This window comes from Myiozetetes cayanensis, unplaced genomic scaffold (genome assembly GCF_022539395.1).
Source record: "Myiozetetes cayanensis isolate MyiCay16 unplaced genomic scaffold, myiCay2020 scf6-25, whole genome shotgun sequence".
NCBI lineage: Eukaryota > Metazoa > Chordata > Aves > Passeriformes > Tyrannidae > Myiozetetes > Myiozetetes cayanensis.
The window spans coordinates 62,973,396-62,992,599 of record NW_026087853.1 but is presented as its reverse complement, the minus strand read 5'-3'; the positions used below and the strand labels follow the sequence as shown (position 1 = coordinate 62,992,599).

At 45.2% G+C, this 19,204-nt stretch overlaps 1 protein-coding gene across 4 annotated transcripts in view; it reads right to left on the bottom strand.

Annotated features, from left to right (window-relative positions):
- FANCM (FA complementation group M) overlaps nucleotides 1-19,204 on the bottom strand; it is a 316,043-nt gene that overhangs the window by 46,268 nt on the left and 250,571 nt on the right. Inside the window, exon 24 of one of the 4 annotated variants that reach the window (XM_050335690.1) lies at nucleotides 17,861-17,888. The exons of the other annotated variants lie outside the window; for them this stretch is intronic. The gene's annotated coding sequence lies outside the window, so the exon portion shown is untranslated. Of the gene's footprint in view, nucleotides 1-17,860; nucleotides 17,889-19,204 lie in introns of those variants that run through there. 4 annotated transcript variants of the gene reach the window in all.

Genomic DNA, 19,204 nt, shown 5'->3' with positions numbered 1-19,204 from the left:
ACCTGCTGGGAAGAAATAATGGAATGGAATGGAATGGAATGGAATGGAATGGAATGGAATGGAATGGAATGGAATGGAATGGAATGGAACTGCTGTTCCTCCAGTTCCCTTGTGGACATCACTGGTGTTCTCCTGCACCTTTTCCTGATTTCATAGCCTTGATCAGACCCTTCCAAGGGTCAGTGATGTCCCCAGACTCACTTTTCCTTGCACAAAGAGAGAAATTGGGCAAATCCAAGCCCTGTTTTGCTTAAATGGATAAAATATTCAAAACCCCTGGTCCTAAATGGCCTCCATTGCTGATGGGGGTAATTGCATCCCACATGCAGGCTCTGGAAGGGACTGACTGAGGCTTAAATCCCTCTAAACCTCGTCCTAATTGGCATTATAGGTCCTGCTGCTCTCCCAGCAAGAGCCTTCTCAGTGCAAGTCCTGTTCCCTGCTGGGCCTGAACACACAGGAATAATAATCTGGAGCTCCCAGGGAATGTGGACCACTTGAAAGATAAGAAAGACTTGATGTAAAAAAAAAAAAAAAAAAAAAAAAAAAAAAGAAGAAATAAAAATCAAGAGCTGTTTTTAATTAAAGAGACTTATTTATGGGTGTACCTGAGTGAAAGTGCAGCCTGGCATTTTCCATTTGATCCAGTCTGGGGAACATCAGGGCCAGCATGGCAGGGAACAAGCATCCCTGGGAGTCTGTTCAATGTTTGGGAATAATGAGGCTGCCTGAGAGGAGCTGGGGATGCAAATGGGATATTAGTGCTGTTCTCAGGAGCAGCAGCACCCTGAGAACCAGAGCACAGCGAGGGGGGCTGTCAGGAGTGGGGGCAGCAGAGCCTGGGGGATGTTGGGATAAAAAAGGTTTGGATCCCTCAGAAAATAAAGGGAAATAGGAGGACTCTGTGACAATGGAATGACACTGAGGGGGGGACTGAGGGAGGCTGCAGGTCCTGTAGCTGTCCCAGAGCTGTGTGGGAAGGCTCCCACTGCAGGAACCGACTGTGAAAGCACCATTTTAAACAAAAAGTGCTTTGGATGCTCAAGGATCTCTCGTTCCTGCAGGTGTGAACCTGGCAAGGGTTTGAGGGCTGTGACAGCTCTGCCCTGTAGGTTAAACATTCCCAGCACAGGGAGCTGCTGGAGAGTCCAGAGGAGGCCCCAGGATGGGCAGAGGATGGAGCAGCTCTGCTGGGAGGAGAGGGGAGAGAGCTGGGATTGTCCAGCCTGGAGAGGAGAAGTTTTGGGGTGACAAATTGTGACCTTCCAGGACCTGAAGGGGCTACAGGAAAGATGGAGAGAGACCATTGACAAGGGATGGAGGGACAGGACACAGGGAATGGCTTCCCACTGCCAGAGGGCAGGGAGAGATGGGAGATTGGGAAGGAATTGCTGGCTGGGAGGGTGGGCAGGCCCTGGCACAGGTTGGGCAGAGAAGCTGTGGCTGCCCCTGGATCCCTGGGAGTGTCCAAGGCCAGGTTGGAGCACCCTGGGCTGGTGGAAGGTGTCCCTGTCCATGGCAGGGGTGGCACTGGATTAATTTTAGGATCTCTTCCAACCCAGACCATGATTCCATGGCTTTTAAACTGCACAGAGTAGCTACCACAGCCCAAATCCATCCCAAATGGTTCTGTAGTTCTGTTAAAATCCTACATTCAATCTCCATGATCCTTTGTCTTTGGGGTCTGTGATTCTGCACAAACTTCCACCCATGTCCATGGGCAAGAGAGGAGGGAAAAGAAATTCTCTGACCATGGAAAAGTTCTGTTTAAAATTAAATCTCCCATCTCATGGCTTCAGGCAATCGCTTGCAGGTGCCAGGAAGGAATTCCCCTCCAGACACAGCTGCTCCCACTCCTTCTGCCTGTATTTTCCTGGTGGAAGTTGAAGCAGCCCAGATTTGGCCCAGCTGGAGGTGGATGGGGTGGCCTTGGTGCTGCTCCTCCCAGATGCCTCCAGATGTTCCCACTTCCAGGATAAATGGGCAGGTCATGCAGGACTTTTTGAGTGGGTGGAATCAATAGAGGTTGTTGTGGTTTTTTTCCTGCTTTCTGCCCAGCCTGGTGCGGGTCATCCCTTCAGTTCCTGCCCATCCATCCATGGAGTTTGGGTCTCCTGTAGCACAGGACTCATCCTGGGGCAAAGAATGAAAGGTTTCCATTTCCTCGCTGCCAGGAGGGTGGATACAGGGATTGCCAGGGAAGTTTAATGGGCTGTGACATCCAGGTTATGATCCAGGTGATCTAAGAATTTAATCTGCACTTAAAGTGTGTGAATTTTTCCTTGGAGCAGGCACTGGCCTCGCAGCACAAGTGTATTTTTCAGGTGAGTAATCAGGCAGGGTTTTTTATTTGTGATGTGGTTAAAGGCAGGGATGTTGTCAGGCAACGTGTGCTGCATTCCCAGTGAATTCTGGTGTAACTCAGGCTTTTAGAGGCCTGGAAAATCACTTTTCTGGGTGTCTTCCCGTGCATTTTTCCACAGGACAAGAGGAAACAACCTCAAGCTGCTCCAGAGGAGGTTCAGGTTGGATATCAGGAGGAATTTCTGCCTGGAAAGGGTGGTCAGGCCCTGGCAGGGGCTGCCCAGGGAGGTTTGGAGTGCCCAGCCCTGGAGGTGTCCAAGGACCACGTGGCTGTGGCTCCTGAGGACGTGGTTTAGAGGTGAGATGGTGCTGGTGGGTTGATGGTTGAACTTGGTGATCCTACAGGGCTTTCCCAACCTTCCCAATCCCCTGATCCCAGGTCTCTCTGTGCTCCTCCCAGAGCCAACAGACCCCAAGGAGCTGGTTCCTCCTGCCGAGCTCCTCCTGAGCACCTTCACTCAGCCTCCCAGAGCTCAGGACTGGGATTATTGTGCAGGATAATTCCATGATTCCTGGGCACTCCGAATATTCCATGGGTCTGAGTTCCTTGCTCTGTCATTCCTAAGGAAAACCTTCTCACCTTCAGGGCATTCATTCCACCCCCAGCCAGCACGTTAAATGCAGCTTCTCTGAGATTTTTATTTTTTTCTTTTTAAATATAAAATGAAAAATTAATTGGACAACTAACTTTCCTGCTCCTGCTGGATGCAGTGGAGTTTAATTTCATTGCTACAGGTACATGTTTTGTTTCAGTTTTCAAGTGGGGTATTTATTTTTCTAATAAACTTGAGTTTTAGTCCCTGAAGGAACAGGATCCTGCTGAGAACCAGCCCAAATTCTGGGGTTTGTTTTCAGCTGTGGACATTAGTCAGAAGGTATTCAATATTTTTAAATACTCCTTTAATCTATGAATTATAATAGATTATTATATAACATAAAATATATCAAAATATAATAACATTATAATATATTATATATTTAAAGATTAAAGTTCTTTGATTAACCTTAAAGAAGACAAGACCTTGTAAGAAACCATCGCTGGAAATGTTTTTTTATTTTATTTATTATTTTATTTATTGTTATTACTTATTTTATTTACTACATTATTTATTGTTATTTGTTATTTTAGTTCTTATTTTATTTCTTACATTATTTATTGTTATTTGTTGTTTTATTTCTTATTTTATTTATGCTGATGCCTGTGCTGCGTGCATTGCTCAGGTTCCTTCCCATCTTGGTTAATCCAGTGAAAAAACTCATGTAAATTCTCATTATTCCAGCTCTGGCTGAGCCTTTGGGATCCCATCAACACCCTTTATGATCCACTTTTCCAGAGCTTTGCTCGGAGCTCTTTAGGTTTGGGAATAAATCATCCCATGAAATTATTAATGGATTCAATGAACAAATTCCAGAGGATTTATGGCCCAGGAATGGAAACATTTTTTTTTTTTCCTTCAGTGTAAATCCAGGTGGCTCTTTCCTGTGGGGAAAAATCTCTATTACTCCAAGAAAAATCAACAGGGAGCATTTCCAAGGCCAGTGGGACACTTAGAGAGACAAATGGGCCCAGCAGCTCCTAAAAATCCTTGGATTTTTTGCTGATCTGAAGGTATTTGGAACCATCCAAGCTGAACAATTATTTATGGAAACTGAAGGTCTGCTCTATCTTTTTTTTTCAGGCTTTGGGCCCTTTTCCTCAGTCATAAAGAATTAATGATGAACAAAAAGGGAAACCCTCCCTCAGTCCCACCCCGAGGGTCTGAGGAGCCACTCCCGGGATTTCTTTCCTTGACCACTCATCCAAATTTTGTCTGCCATCCCTTCCTTTGAATTGAAATGGATGCTCCTTGTGGGATGCTCTAAAGTAAATCAGAATTTAAATAGAAATATTGTAATTTGAAGTGAATATTTGAGTCACTCCAGTTTGCCAGTTTGCAGTCTTAACTATCTTGTTTAAATTTCAATACCTTAAGTTTCCCAAAACTGGACCAATTTTGAAGCACAATTCCTGTATTAAATAAGCCATTAAAGCCCAAAGCCAAGATGTTTGGGATTATCCCTGTGGTCTGACAGCAAAACACTCCCAGTAATCACTTGCAAATCTCTGGGTGGGACGTGCTGGGAACTTTTGTTTTCCTTTTATATTTAATATCTGAGTTCTTAATGACACAGGTAGAAATTTTTAGCAATTTATGTGGTCTGACAGTCCCTGCCTGGCTGCTTAAGAATATCAGATTTCTGATTTTTTTCCTCTCCAAGGTGAATTGACCTAAAAATGACTTTATTTTAAAAGCAATGATCTTGTACTCTCCAAACTTCGAGCAGTGCTAACTTATATTTTGTCTCCTTCTGACTATACATTGTATTTATGAACCAAACAAACTCGATTTAGGTTTTTAAATTTAATTAATGCCTTGGCCAAGTTGGTTTTTGTGCTCTCAGAACAACCCCTGGGAACGCTCTGCCCAGAACCACCGTGCTTTAGTGTTGCAAACACTCCCTCAAATACTTTGTGTTTCCCTGAAAAAAACCCCAGAGTGCAATTAAAGCACTGATTAGAATACAAACAAGATCAGTCGCTGTCACCTTCTGGCTGCAAGAGGTGGGAAATAATCTTTGCCTCTTCATCTTCCATGAAACTTTCAGTCTCATCCCTCTCGTTGCCTGCAGATATTCCAAAAGTGGCACATCCAAAAGCAGAGGGAGCTGCTCCCAGGGGAAGGTGGCTCCAGGCTGGACTGAGGCAAAGGGAGCCCAAGCCAGGCTGAGGATTGAGCTGCACTTACCAAGGGGCTTCAGCCTAAAAACCCCAGCTCTGCTCACCCTCCACGGAGTTCTGGGACCTGCAACAGCTGCAAAGTTCTGGAAAAAACCCCACCCCTTTAGGTACTTCTCAGTGCATGCACCTAAATTCTTGATTAATAATGGTTTACTGATTCGAGGATGTAAATAGAACCATGGAATAGCCTGAGCTGGAAGGGACCCCAAGGACCATCCAGGCCAACCCCTGGCCCTGCCCAGGACACCCCAACAATCCCCTCCTGTCCCTCAGAGCGTTTTCCAAACCCTCCTGGAGGCCTCAAATTGAATAATTTACTGAATCCTGGTGGAGTTTGGGAGAGTTGCTGGGAAATCTAAACCAGACCTGCACTGGGTATCCCATGGGAAAACAGGGGCCCTTTGGAGCCCAGTCTGTGCTTCCATGAGCCTCATTCCCTGTTCCTGGAGAGACATCAAGGAGTTTCTCCCTGGTGCTCTGTGGGTGCCTTTAATTGTGATTTATCAAGTTCCTTGACTCTAATGTCGATGTGATAATCTGGTTTGGGGTATATTTTCTTTATTCACTCTTGAAGTCCTTTATCCTCCTTTTTTTTTCCCCTCCCATTTTCTTTCATCATTTACTTAATGAATTGGAATATTTGGGTCTTTTACCCTGCAATTATGTCAGTGCAGGCTGACATCTCTGCCTCTCTGCTAAACATCAGTCACCAAAATGCCTGTGGAAAAAACAGAGATTCTTCTTGTTAATCTCTGAAACACTTTGTTTCCAAGTAAATATTGATAGGAACTCTCTTCCTAATTACTTCTGTTCCCCTCTATGGGTTGAATCAGGAAGATGGAGGTGTCATTTCTATTGACTCTAAATTGAAATAGTTCCATCGCTGGCAATTTTCGTGGCAAGCTGGATTCAGGCAGCAGAACATTTAGGGAACTTTCCAGTTTATGTAAAGACATTTTATTATTTAATAGCATCCCAGTTGCCACATCCTGACTAATGAATTGCCTCTGTTTCATCAAATGCTTTGTGGTAAAGCCTGTAAAGAAATTATAAAGTGCTTTGCTCCCCCTGTCACTCTTTCCCCCCCTCCCCATGTTATTTTTGAAACGGCTCCATTAAGTGAAATGTGTGAAAATTAATGTGAAATTAGCGAGAAGTAAGTGGGGATGCACTGTAAGGTGGTTGTTGTCTTGAAAATCCACCCTTTGCTCAACATGGAGCTTTCCTTTGTAGAAATTCTTTCTCCCTGGGTTATTTCCCATGTCCCTGGGGTGGGAAATTTGGCATCCAGGCTGTCTTGGGGGGGGAAGCAGAACTTCATACAGCGAAAACCAATTCACTTAATTGATGCATTTACAAGAATTCCCACCCTCGTGGAGCACTGCTGTGTTCTGCTGCGCTGTTCTCGTAGATTTTATATGAAAATATGAAATATTGATTGTGTAGTTTATACCCATCTGGCGTGCAGCACATCCATTGCTGTGATGTAAAACAGCACAACGTTCCCTGGCACATTTTAGGGAAGAGACTGAGGGACAGGGAGGAGTTTGCACAGCACTTGAGCATCTGGAACCCACTGGGGTCACTTTGGGGGACCCAAAGTGGCATTTCAAGGATCTCCCTCCACTCCTGGTGGCTGAGACTCAGAGACCCCCCTGGGTCAAACCTTGGTGGCCTGGGAGGCCCAAATCCTGCCACGCCCTTAATTGACCGCTCTGATCATTCCATGCGGGAGTTTGCTGGGAAATAACTCTGTTGGGAACTTCATCCTGGTTCTCTTCACCACTCCTGGTCACACTAAAGGGGAGAGGGTGGGAAAACCTGAGCCCACAGCTGCTGTTGTGGTGCCCAAGCCCACAGAGTCAGGGGGAGACAGAGAACCCTGGAATAGTCTTGAGTTGGAAGGGACCCACTGGGATTATCAACAGTGGGTCACCTGGTCCAAGCTCCTGCCCAGAGCTCATTGCACAGAATATTTAGTGCTTTTGTTCCACTGGGTCTCTGCTGACAATTTGTGTCTCGAAGTGACTCTGCCTTGTGCCAGAAAATATTCTCCTTTTAGGACAAGCTCCTTTTCAGGCTGATTCAGCCTCTCCACAGCACAGGAGGGACATGGAGCTGCTGGAGGGAGTCCAGAGGAGGCCCCAGGATGGGCAGAGGATGGAGCAGCTCTGCTGGGAGGAGAGGGGAGAGAGCTGGGATTGTTCAGCCTGGAGAGGAGAAGCTTTGGGGGTGACAAATTGTGGCCTTCCAGGACCTGAGGGAGCTACAGGAAAGATGGAGAGAGACCATTGACAAGGGATGGAGGAACAGGACACAGGGAATGGCTTCCCACTGCCAGAGGGCAGGGAGAGATGGGATATTGGGAAGGAATTGCTGGCTGGGAGGGTGGGCAGGCCCTGGCACAGGTTGCCCAGAGAAGCTGTGGCTGCCCCTGGATCCCTGGAAGTGTCCAAGGCCAGGTTGGAGCAGCTCTGGGCTGGTGGGAGGTGTCCCTGCCCATGGCAGGGGGTGGGATGGGATGGTTTAGAAGGTCATTTCCAACCCAAGCCATTCCATGACCTTTGCAGGGCACTTGGAAGAGCCCCATGAGAACTGAAGTGTCTCTGCCCACTCTCCCACATTGCTGGTTGCCCCTCCTGTACCACTTTAAGCAGCAGGACTTGGAGTTATATTTAAATATTTGGACTTCCATGAAGTCAACTTACTTCGCAGAGTTGTTTCCCAAACAGAAAGATCCATAATTTACAGGGAAGTGTTAGAATGCAAATAATATCTTTTCTTTAAATGCAGTCAATGCTTCTCTCTTCCTCTGAATTGATTTATAAGAGTTCTTAGCAGACTCATATATAATTCATAAACAATTCCTATTGTTTTTTATATTCCTTAAGCTGCTCTGATTACTTCTTTCTTATCTTCGATTCTTTCCTCCCTTTCTCTGGCAAAAGTGGTGCTGGTTGCTATGGTAACTTCCCCCCTTTTTTGTGTGTTTTTTGGGGGGGTTTTCTTGGGGTTTATTTCTTTAGTTTGGGGTTTGTTTGTTTGTTTGTTTTAGTTTAATTTTTCCCCTCCCTTTGCCTCTCAGAAGACACTTCTGGTCCATTATCAGACCTCTTGTCTTCTCCTTCCCCTCTTGGCTGCATCATCACTGTAAACTGTAAGAGGCATTTCCCAGGCTCCCTCCAAGCTTTGCAATGGATGAGGTTGAGCGTTTTTATTTTTATTTCTTGATTTTTAACATATAACTCTGGAATATTCCTGTTAAATGATGCTCCTCATCCCAGTAGGAAATGTGGGCAGATTGGGAGTCCCCTGCTTGTCTGTCCATCACTGCTCCAGTTTTTGGCTGAATTAGGAGTTTTTAGATGAACATCTACTACAAACTGTGGGTGCAGCAGAGTTTTCCCCCCTCCCATCCCTTTCTCTACTCTGATTTAGGGCAGTTCCAGCCACTGCTGCAGGGAAAAAACTGCCTGGCTCACGTAGTTCCAACCAAATCAGGGCTGAAGTGGTTTATTGATTTATTAACAGCGCTTAATTAACTGGCAATCAGGGAGCTGCACATGTGGGATCGATACCAGAGATATCACAGGTAAGAGACCTGGTGCTGGACACTCAGAAAAGGGGGATAAATTCCTACAACCTCCTGAACACGGGGCTTTAATCCCAGAGAGCTGTAACTCCACACACAGCCCCGGTGCAAACCCATTGTCCAACCACCTCCTGAGCGTGGGGTCCGACAGAAGGTCCTGGCAGACCCTGTGGTGGCACCTGAGCCTCCTCTGGGGGCATCAAAGAGGGTTTGACCTCGTTCCACCCAAGGTCTCTCTCCACTCTTACAAATGGTCACGTTGTTTTGCCTCCTCCTAAACTTCATCTCCAAAGCTTTTGTGATCCCCAAGTTGATGACTGATGCAGGTGATGGTTGTGTTGGAAGGGACCCCCTAAGGATCATCCAGGACACCCCAACAATCCTGCCCCGTGCCTGAGGGATCATCCCAACCCTCCTGGAGCTCTGGCAGCCTTGGGGCCGTGCCCACTGCCCTGGGGAGCCTGTTCAGTGCCAACCACCCTCTGGGGGAAGAGCCTTGTCCTGAGATCCCACCCTGACCCTGCCCTGGCACAGCTCCAGCCCTTCCCTGGGTGCTGTCCCTGGTCTCCACAAAGAAGTTCTCTTTATAGAGACAGCTTAGAAGAAATGAATTAACCTGACTGCTGAGCCTGATTTTTTCAACTTGTGGGTGTTTTTTTTAAGTTTTTGGGGTTTAGGATTTTTTGCCCCACTCTTTTACATGTGTTTGCACTGGAAATTTTTGCAATTATTTTCTACTAACTTCCTAGAAGCTTTTCTTTGCCCAGGTTATATTTGGGCAGATGATTATGGTTGAGAGCCCTGTTAATACCACAAGTGATACTGAACACTCCTTCTCCTTTGCTCCTTTCATTTTGAGCCATTGTTTCCTCATTACACCCTAATTATATTAGACAGAGTTATTTCATGCTCAGCTGTGCATCAGCCTTATCCATCCTGTAATGCTGCTTGGGAACTTTGTGGTCCTTGGGTCTCTCCAGCTTCCTAAAGGCTCCTTGTTAAGCTTTATTTGGGAAACCATCTGACCTGGCTTCCTCTGTCACCTTATTCCCAGTGTTCAAACTCTTCAAAACCGGTTCTCCCATGAGCTCTCAAAGGTATGAGAAATATAATCAATATAGTCATTATTTATCTTATATAGTTATTATTTACAGTTAATATGTAATTCATATATTCTTATGTAGTTATAGTTATTAGTTATAATCCATATAGTCATTATTTATAGAGTTATTAGTTATAATCATAGGTAATTCATATATTCTTATATAGTTAGTTATTAGTTATAATCCATATGTAACTTTTATATTCTTATGTAGTTATAGTTATTAGTTATAATCCATATAGTCATTATTTATCTTCTATAGTTATTGTTATTAGTTATAATTCATATGTAATTCATATATTCCTATGTAGAGTTAGTAGTTTTAATCCATACAGTCATTATTTATCTTCTATAGTTAATAGTTATAATTTACATAGAATTCATATATTCTTATGTAGTTATTAGTTATAATCCATATAGTCATTATTTGTCTTATATAGTTATTAATTATAATTCACCTAGAATTCATATGTTCTTATATATAGTTATTGGTTATAATCCATATAGTTATTATTTATCTTAGTTATAATTCACATATAATTCATATATTCTTATGTAATTTTATTAGTTGTAATCTATATACTAATTATTTAACTTATACAGGTGTTGTTATTAATTATAATCATATGTAATTCATATATTCTCATGCAGTTATAGCTCTTAGTGATAATCCATATAGTCATTTTTTGTCATATAGTTTATGTTATTAATTATAATAATATGTAATTCATATATTCTTATGTAGTTATAGCTCTTAGTTATAATCCATGTAGTCATTGATTACCTTCTACAGTCATAGTTATTAATTATAATGTCTAGCACTCGGTCTCCTGCTCCACTTGGTGCTTTCAGGTGAGGTGGAGCTGGTGAAAGGAGTTAAAAACTGCTGTGGAACAGAGCCAGAGCCACCCTGGGCTCTATTTGTTTCTTCAGCTATTTATTTATTTATTGCTGCTGCAAAACTGCAGCTGGGCTTGAAACAGCAAAAAAATCCTCCTTCAATTAAAAAAACTGAACCCAAACCAAATAAAACAAAACCAGAAGGAGCCAAACCCAAGTTCATGTCTCCAGTACTAAATTGATTGTTAAATTTCCATGAGCTTCTGGTGGGGGAGAAGAGGGAGTGAGGTACATTCATTTTTTTATCTATGTTGTTACATCTCAAACTAAAATACAGCACAAAATAACCCCCCTCTGCCCTGCCACGTGTGTGAGGAGTGCTGAGACATTCCCATCTGCACCACCAGCCCACGGAATTAGCCTGGAATTAGCCTGGAAAGGCACTCAGGATGAAACACATCCTCTGCAGCGTGACCTTGCCTTTTCCTGCTCGAGGAGAGCAGGCTGAGGGCCAGCTTGGGTTGTGCTGTTCTTTAACAGACATAAATAATCCATATTCAGGAGGAGAAGAAAAGCCATTAACAAACACCCAGTAAGTGCATAATTTATTCCTCCCATTTTCCTTCCAAGCTGAAAAAAGAGGGGGGCAGGGGGATGACTGTGCTCCAGTGCTGAGCTCCTCACCTCCAGCATTCCAGAACACGGGCTTTACAAATATTTGTGCACTGCTAATTTGATAGAGTGAATTTATAGCTTATTTAATTACTGTAGCAGTCTCTCAGGGCCTGGCTAACAATGTTGGATGAGGGGAAATTTGGCTTTTTCACCTTGCTGGCTCGTTTTTTTTCAGTTCTGTTGGCGTGAATCCAGAGGGAAGAGTGTCAGCTTTGTTGTAATTTATATGATTATTACTGTTATCACTACGATTATTACTGTTATTGTCACTTATTGTTGTTACCACCTGCACTTCTGCAGCTACAGAAGCTCTGCAATGTCAGGGGCAGGTTGTTGGTGTCATAAAATATTCCTGACTTGAGGAATTCTCTCTCATGACCAGTGGAAGGACTCAAAGGAATGGCTGGAGCTGTGCCAGGGCAGGCTCAGGTTGGATCTCAGGACAAGGCTCTTCCCCCAGAGGGTGGTTGGCACTGAACAGGCTCCCCAGGGCAGTGGGCACAGCCCCAAGGCTGCCAGAGCTCCAGGAGGGTTTGGACAACGCTCTGAGGGATGGGGGAGATTGTTGGGGTGTCCTGGGCAGGGCCAGGGGTTGGATTGGATGGTCCTTGGGGATCCCAGCTCTGCATATTCCATGGTTCTCAGTTCACAGACTAAGAGGGCAAAGAGGTGCCCTGGCAATGTGTGGTCTGGTCCTGCCAGCTCCATCACTGAGGGGCAACCTCCTCCCCACAGGATATCCCTGTTTGCCTTGGACACTTCCAGGGATCCAGGGGCAGCCACAGCTTCTCTGGGAAATCCCTTCCAGCCCCTTCCCACCCTCCCAGCCAGCAATTTCTTCCCAGTATCCCAGCTAAACCGGTTTGAAGCCATTCCCTGTGTCCTGTCCCTCCATGCCTTGTCCCCAGTCCCTCTCCAGCTCTCCTGGAGCCCCTTTAGGCCCTGCAAGGGGCTCTCAGGTCTCCCTGGATCCTTCTCTTCTCCAGGTGAACCCCCCAGCTCGGGCCTGACCATGGCCTGCTCTCATCCCAGATTTCTGGGAGGCCCCTGTGACCCCAGTTTGCTGTACAGGTGTGACACAGCATCTGCAGCTGCATTTCTGGGCTGCCTCAAAGAGACTTCTGTGAGTGCAAAATATTCAGCGCTTGAAATGACACCGAGTGTGACTCTGAGCGAGCTCTGTTCATTTGGGACCAGGATTGTGGTGCCTGTTGAGAGATTTTGCTTTCTCCAGTTGAACTGATGCCACCTGAATCTGGGATCCTGAGGAATTCATCCAGCTCTGACAGCAGCCCCCTGGGAAGTGTCCCAGGCCAGGTTGGACGGGGCTTGGAGCAACCTGGGCTGGTAGAAGATGTCCCTGCCCGTGGCAGGGGGTGGAATTGGATTATCTTGCAATTCCCTTCCAACCCAAACCATTCCACACTAAAAGTCGAGGTAGCATTGGAGAGCAGAGGAAGCAAAGCAGTTATTTATGAATTTTCCAGCCCTTTCAGGTCTGTCAGCCCAGCTCAAGCTTTAAGCCATTAGTTCATTTATTCTCTGAATCATTACAACCAACTGTGCTAACGAACATAAAAGAGACTAATGGATTCCTTGAGGGAAAATTTATATGCAGGGTCAACTATTTTCCCTTCTTTAAAAGAGGCAGGCAATTATCACTACTTTTATTTAATGATGTCTTCTTTGAGTATTTGACATCTTCCTTGGAACAAAAGGCTACAAATTTGAGTATTGACTTGAAACAGAATCGTTGATTCATCTGGTATCAAACCTCCTGTCTCATCACTGCAGGCAGTGAGGGCTCCTCCCTCCCTCCCGGAGGAGTCGAGGTGTGGGTGCCGGTCAGAATGCGGAGCAGCTTTGTGGAGATCCAGCAATCCCAGGGGAATGTTGGAGCTCTGTGTCCAGCCCAGCACTGGGAGAGGCCGAATGTCCTCAGTGGCCAAATGTCAAATTATCATCTGCTTGTCAGCTGGAAAGGGAAACGGCCCCAGTGTTGTCCTGGGAGGAAATGAGGGCGTGTTTGGGGTGCAATCACAGCAGGGCCTGGGGATCCTGAGCTCCTGCTGGAGTTATGGCCAAGGCAGCATTCCTTGGAAAATACTTCTGGCAGATAATGACCTAGTTTTATTTTTTAAGCAAAATTTGTGTAGAATTTTTATTTCATTTATTTAATTTATTTAAATTTTTCATTTATTTAATTTTTTTCATTTTTTCCTTTTTCCTTTCTTATTTTTCCTTTTTCATTTCATTTTCTTTTTTAAATTTTAATTTTTTCATTTTTAATTTTTTCATTTTTCATTTTTCTTTTTTCTTTTTTCATTTTTCTTTTTTCAGTTTTCCTTTTTCCCCTTTAAATTTTCCCATTTAATTTTTCCCGTTTAATTTTTCCTATATAATTTTTCCCTTTTAATTTTTCCTCTTTTATTTTTTCTTTTTCCATTTTTCTTTTTTTCTTTTTTCTTTTTTCAATTTTTCTTTTTTTCATTTTTTCTTTTTCTTTCCTTTTTTCTTTTCTCATTTTTCATTTTTTCATATTATCTTTTTTCATTTTTTTCTTTTTCCTTGTTTCCCTTTTTTTCCCCTTTTTCCTTTTTCTTTTCTTTTTTCTTTTTTTTTCTTTTTTTCTTTTTTATTTCTTTCCTTTTTCATTCTTCCTTTTTGATTTTTTTGGAGGAGCAAATGGCCTTTCAGAGCCCTCACTTGAGCCAATCTCTTCCCTCCAACTCATCTTTCTCTCTCCAGATCTCTCTCACACCCACCCAGGGAAGGGAAGGATTCCATTTCATCAGCTCAGCCAAATCCACGCTTTTTATCCTTCTTTTTAACACCACGAGGAAGAAACAGGGAAGGATTTTGTTGTTCTGCTGGTGGGTTGGGAAGGGAAGGTTTGGGAAGGGAAGGTTTGGGAAGGGAAGGTTTGGGAAGGTTTGGGAAGGGAAGGTTTGGGAAGGGAAGGGAAGCAAAAAAGGACAGGAGGGAAGAGAGGAGGAGGGAGAAGAGAGGAGAAGAGAAGAGGAGAGAAGAGAGGAAAGGTTTTCCTCAAAGCCAAGAGTTCTTGTCAAGACAAACAAAAGTCAGGAAAGGTGAATCTGCCACGGGCCAGACTTTTGGGTGAAAAATATATAACACACGTTGCTCCTTTCTCCCACTGGGATACTCTGCCTGCCCCATGGGATTATTTCTGCATTTGCTTCCCAAGTTCCCTGGTCTCCCGTTATAAAGACAAGGATGGCATTTCCCAGGTTTTATCATCGTGGCTCTGCTGGGTTTTGTCTCCCACAGAAGATGTGTCTTCCCAGAGTTCAGCAGCTCTTTGTCACCTGGCAGGATTCTAATGTAATGCACGTTCTCTATAATTACAGTTTATTTATAGTGGTCAAGACACTCCTGGGCTGCTCTTCCCCCTTTTAATGAGCTTCTGGTTCTCAGCCAGCTGAAATTCCCTCTGCTGTCATTATTTTCTCCTGGGGGATGGAGGATGGCAATGGTCTGACACTGAAGGTAAGAAGGCAAGTTTTATTTTTCATTCTCCAAATCCCTTTTGCTTCAGACATGAGTGACCAGTGGCTTTGATTGCCAGCAGTGTTAGTAACTGTGCTGGTGTCACTGTCAGTAACTGCTGGTGTCCTGGGCAAGACTAAAGAGCTCCTGGAAAAGTAGAAAACTGGTTAATTTTGTTGAACATTTTCTCATGGCTGAAGAACCAAGAAGAAAATGATGGAGAGAGGCTATTTACACAGGTCAGGAGGGATGGGACACAGGGAATGGCTTCCCAGTGCCAGAGGGCAGGGAGAGATGGGATACTGGGAAGGAATTGCTGGCTGGGAGGGTGGGCAGGCCCTGGCACAGGTTGGGCAGAGAAGCTGTGGCTGCCCCTGGATCCCTGGAAGTGTCCAAGGCCAGGTTGGAGCACCCTGGGCTGGTGGAAGGTGTCCCTGCCCATGGCAGGGGTGGCACTGGATGGGCTTTGAGGTTCCTTCCCACCCAAACCATTCCAGGATTCCAGGATTTTCCCAGGCAGTTGTGAGGCTGCAAAGGACAAAACTGCCTTCCTGACTCTGTGTGAGGGAGATCAGTGGAGCCACTTGGGTTTTTCTTTGAGGTGCTTCCATCGTGCAAACAAATAGCCAGAGGGCAGTGAGAGGTGAACATGGGGAATAATAAAGGAATTCAAGAATTAAAGGGAAAGGCTCTTCCCCCAGAGGGTGGCTGGCACTGAACAGGCTCCCCAGGGCAGTGGGCACAGCCCCAAGGCTGCCAGAGCTCCAGGAGGGTTTGGACAATGCTCTGAGGGACAGGGGGGATTGTTGGGGTGTCCTGGGCAGGGCCAGGGGTTGGACTGGATGCTCCCTTTAGTCCCTTCACCTCAGGGTTTTCCACGACTCCATGATATGAGGAGTGTTGTGCCAGGGTGCACTGGTGCAGCTGACAGGACCAGAGGAGAAACATCAGAATCTGAGAGTGTGAGAGAAGAGACTCATACCTGGAGATGGGAATTTTATTTACTGCAAGAAACAAGATGTCCAAACTGATCCACAGACATTCCAGCCTGATGCAGGTCTCTGTCCTGGGAGACACCACACACAGAAATTCCTCTCCAATTGCAATATTATTGTCCTCTGACGTAGCAGACACTGTTCTTCCAGATTTATTAAGTGTGGGCTCTAATAATTTGTGATGTGCCACTGCAGCCCTGAGAAATTAATACTCGTGGCATATTTCTTGGGGTATAAATTGCATCACTAATCCCTTGTCTCCCAGCAGAGCTGTGGGCAGCAGAAGTCAGAGAGCTCCTCACTGCTGCTCTGAAGGACCTTTCTGCAATAAATCCCCGTGCTTTGTGTCGTGCCTGAGCTCGAAACATCCTCCTCAGTAGCTCAAGGCCCCGGGGATTGCTTGTTTTAGACAATTGAATGCTATTTGGCAGCAATTCTCCTCTAAAGCTGTGCAGTGCCTGCACACAGAGCAGTGCCCATGGAGTGAAAAATGCCACCATTCCCAGCAGGGGGTAAAACGCTTTTCCGGCGCTTTCCGAACCGCGAAATCTTTGTGTACCCTGAGCTGGCAACCTTTCCTCTCTGAGTGGGTTCAGAGCTCTGCTGCTCCTCAGCTGCTGCCTGGGGGTGGGATCCCCTGGGATCCACCACATTCCATGCCCAAAGCACATCCACCACCTCCTGCCTTGGCACCAGCACTGGCAAACCTGGGCGTGCTCTGGGAAGGAGGGGAGGTGGGTGAAGGTTTGGGAAGGTTCTCAGCAAACCATAAACTTTATTCCTCTCAAGGAATGAATAATTACACTTTGCCCTGACCAGTGTGTTTAATTTCTGCCTGGAAGACTGGAATGGCACAGCCTGGAATTGCAAATACTCAGGGCTAAGGGTTGAACTGGATGATCCTTATGGGTCCCTTCCAACCTGACATATTCTGTGACTCTGTGAAATGTGGGTTTACCAACCCAATATATGTTTTCCTACAGATTTTTAAACATTATGCATTTATGTATAATATATGTTTAAATATTTAATAAATATTTTTAAATATAGATTTTTAACATCTATTTTAATATGTGTTTTAACAGCTGCTGCAGTTCCTGAATTGGCATTCTTCACGTGTGGAGCTCTCCTTGCCTTGAGAATGCTCTTCTCCTTCAGTTTTACTGCTATTTTTCTCTTTAGTGCCTTTGTCCCACCAGTTCTCTCTCCACCAGGTTCCCTGCTGAGCCCTGACTCTCCTCCCTGAGGATCCTTTCCCCCTGGGAGTGCACTGATCGCTGTTAGCTCAGCTCTCCACGTGGATTCCCACTGTTCTGCCCCAGAGGCAGCTCCAAACTGGGATGTTTTTTCACATCCAGAGGACACCCCCAGCCTCTGCTCAGTGCCTGTTTTGGTCACCTCCCCAGTGTCCTGCTATTCCAGACCTTGTTTGTGCCTCAGTCACAGCATGGGAAGAATGGCTTGTTTATACCCATTTATTGCTGTTTTCCTGAGGTTTCCTCCTCCTCCTCCTCTCTGCAGTTCCCAGGGAGGATTTGCTGGTAGGGAACAACCTCGTGGTTTTCCTCTTTCTACTTCACCTGAACTGAAGAAACAAAACCAGTGGAGAAGCTTTACAGAATCAGTAAGGTTGAAAAAGACCCTCAGGATCCTCATTTATTCATCCGTGGGAATTGCTGCAGGAGGGCCTTGGAAAACTCCCTTGCTTTGGCACGGAGCAGCTGGAATGGCTCCTGGAATTCCTCCTGGAGAGGGAAAAGGTCTCACACCTGCCTTTCCTTGTGCAATGGGACAGCAGGGGTGGCTTCCCACACTCCTGGCATCTCCAGGGGGCTGCCCCATGGTGGAGTCGCTGCCCCTGGAGGGATTTAAAAGTCGTGGAATCCTGGAATGGTTTGGGCAGGAAGGGACCTCAAAGCCCATCCAGTGCCACCCCTGCCATGGGCAGGGACACCTCCCACCAGCCCAGGGTGCTCCAACCTGGCCTTGGACACTTCCAGGGATCCAGGGGCAGCCACAGCTTCTCTGCCCAACCTGTGCCAGGGCCTGCCCACCCTCCCAGGGAGGGATTTACTGTAGGAAAATTCCCATGTGGATGTGGCACTTGGGGACACGGGGCAGTGGTGGCCTTGGCAGTGCTGCACTCGATGATTTTGGAAGAGTTTTCCAACTTCAGTGATTCCATGGTTCTGAGATTCTGTGAAAACCCAGTAATTCCTTATTAATTCCTTATTAATGAATTATTAAGATACATTAATAATATATTAATTAGTAGTCATGTGTTGATTTAAATTCATAATAATGCATAAAAAGATTGATTAATTAATAATTAACTCGTGTCCTTCCAGCCCACCCAGCTCATACTCCACGCCATAAATCAAATACTCTCTGAACAAAGGAATTCAGGAGCAAACTGCCCCTGCACCAGCTTGGTGCTGCTTGAGACGATCCCAGACCCAAATGTCAGCAGGAGGTGCCAATATTTAAAACTCCTCACATCAGAAACCCTCCTGTTGAAGGTGAGAAGGAAATAAATTGCCCCCCTGGTTTTCCAGCAGCAAATTGCCACAATAAAAAAGAATCATTAAAAACTTCCTGGCTGTGTCTGTGAGGCCACTGGTGGGTGATTTTTTTTGTCTTATTAACCACATTAATGTCCTTTGTGCACTAATTTTGATTTCAGTGACTGTGATTCGGGCAGAGCATGAGAAGATGATTTGACACTAAAAGTGTGGTGTGTTGGAACAACTTCACTGCAATTCCCAGCATGGCATCCGTGGGATCTGTGCTGGACAAGGCCAGACCAGAGGAGCAGATCCCCCCACGTCCCAGCCCTGCTGTCCCAGGAGCCTCAGTAAGTCACAAACTCTGTCTCAGCCCCTCTAAATCCCAGGCTCACTTTTCCTGCCATGTGGATCTTCTTCACCACGACAGAACACTGGGATAGGGACAGATTTCTTTATGGAGAAAATCCATCACAGAGCAAATATAAATATACATGGTTAATACTTTTTAATGTAGGCAATGAAATGAAAATAATTTAAAATACCACTCCATTGTGTTTTTTTTCCTTTTTTGAACTTGCTCTATTATTTCTCTGTTTCCTCCCTGTCTTTGCTGCCTTGTTTCAAGAAATCCACCTGATCCTGCCCAGTGAATCCATCACTTTGGGTCAGCTCATTAATCTCTGCTCTTCCTCCTAAAGATAATACAAGTTTAATGTGACAGAAGGATTTGACACAGTTTTGAAGGACATTTGAATAATGCTCCTCCAAATTCCTTTAGATCTCTCTGCTTTGTTTGTAACGTGTTCAGTGGTGCTGCAATGATTTAATGGGTTTATGTGCTCC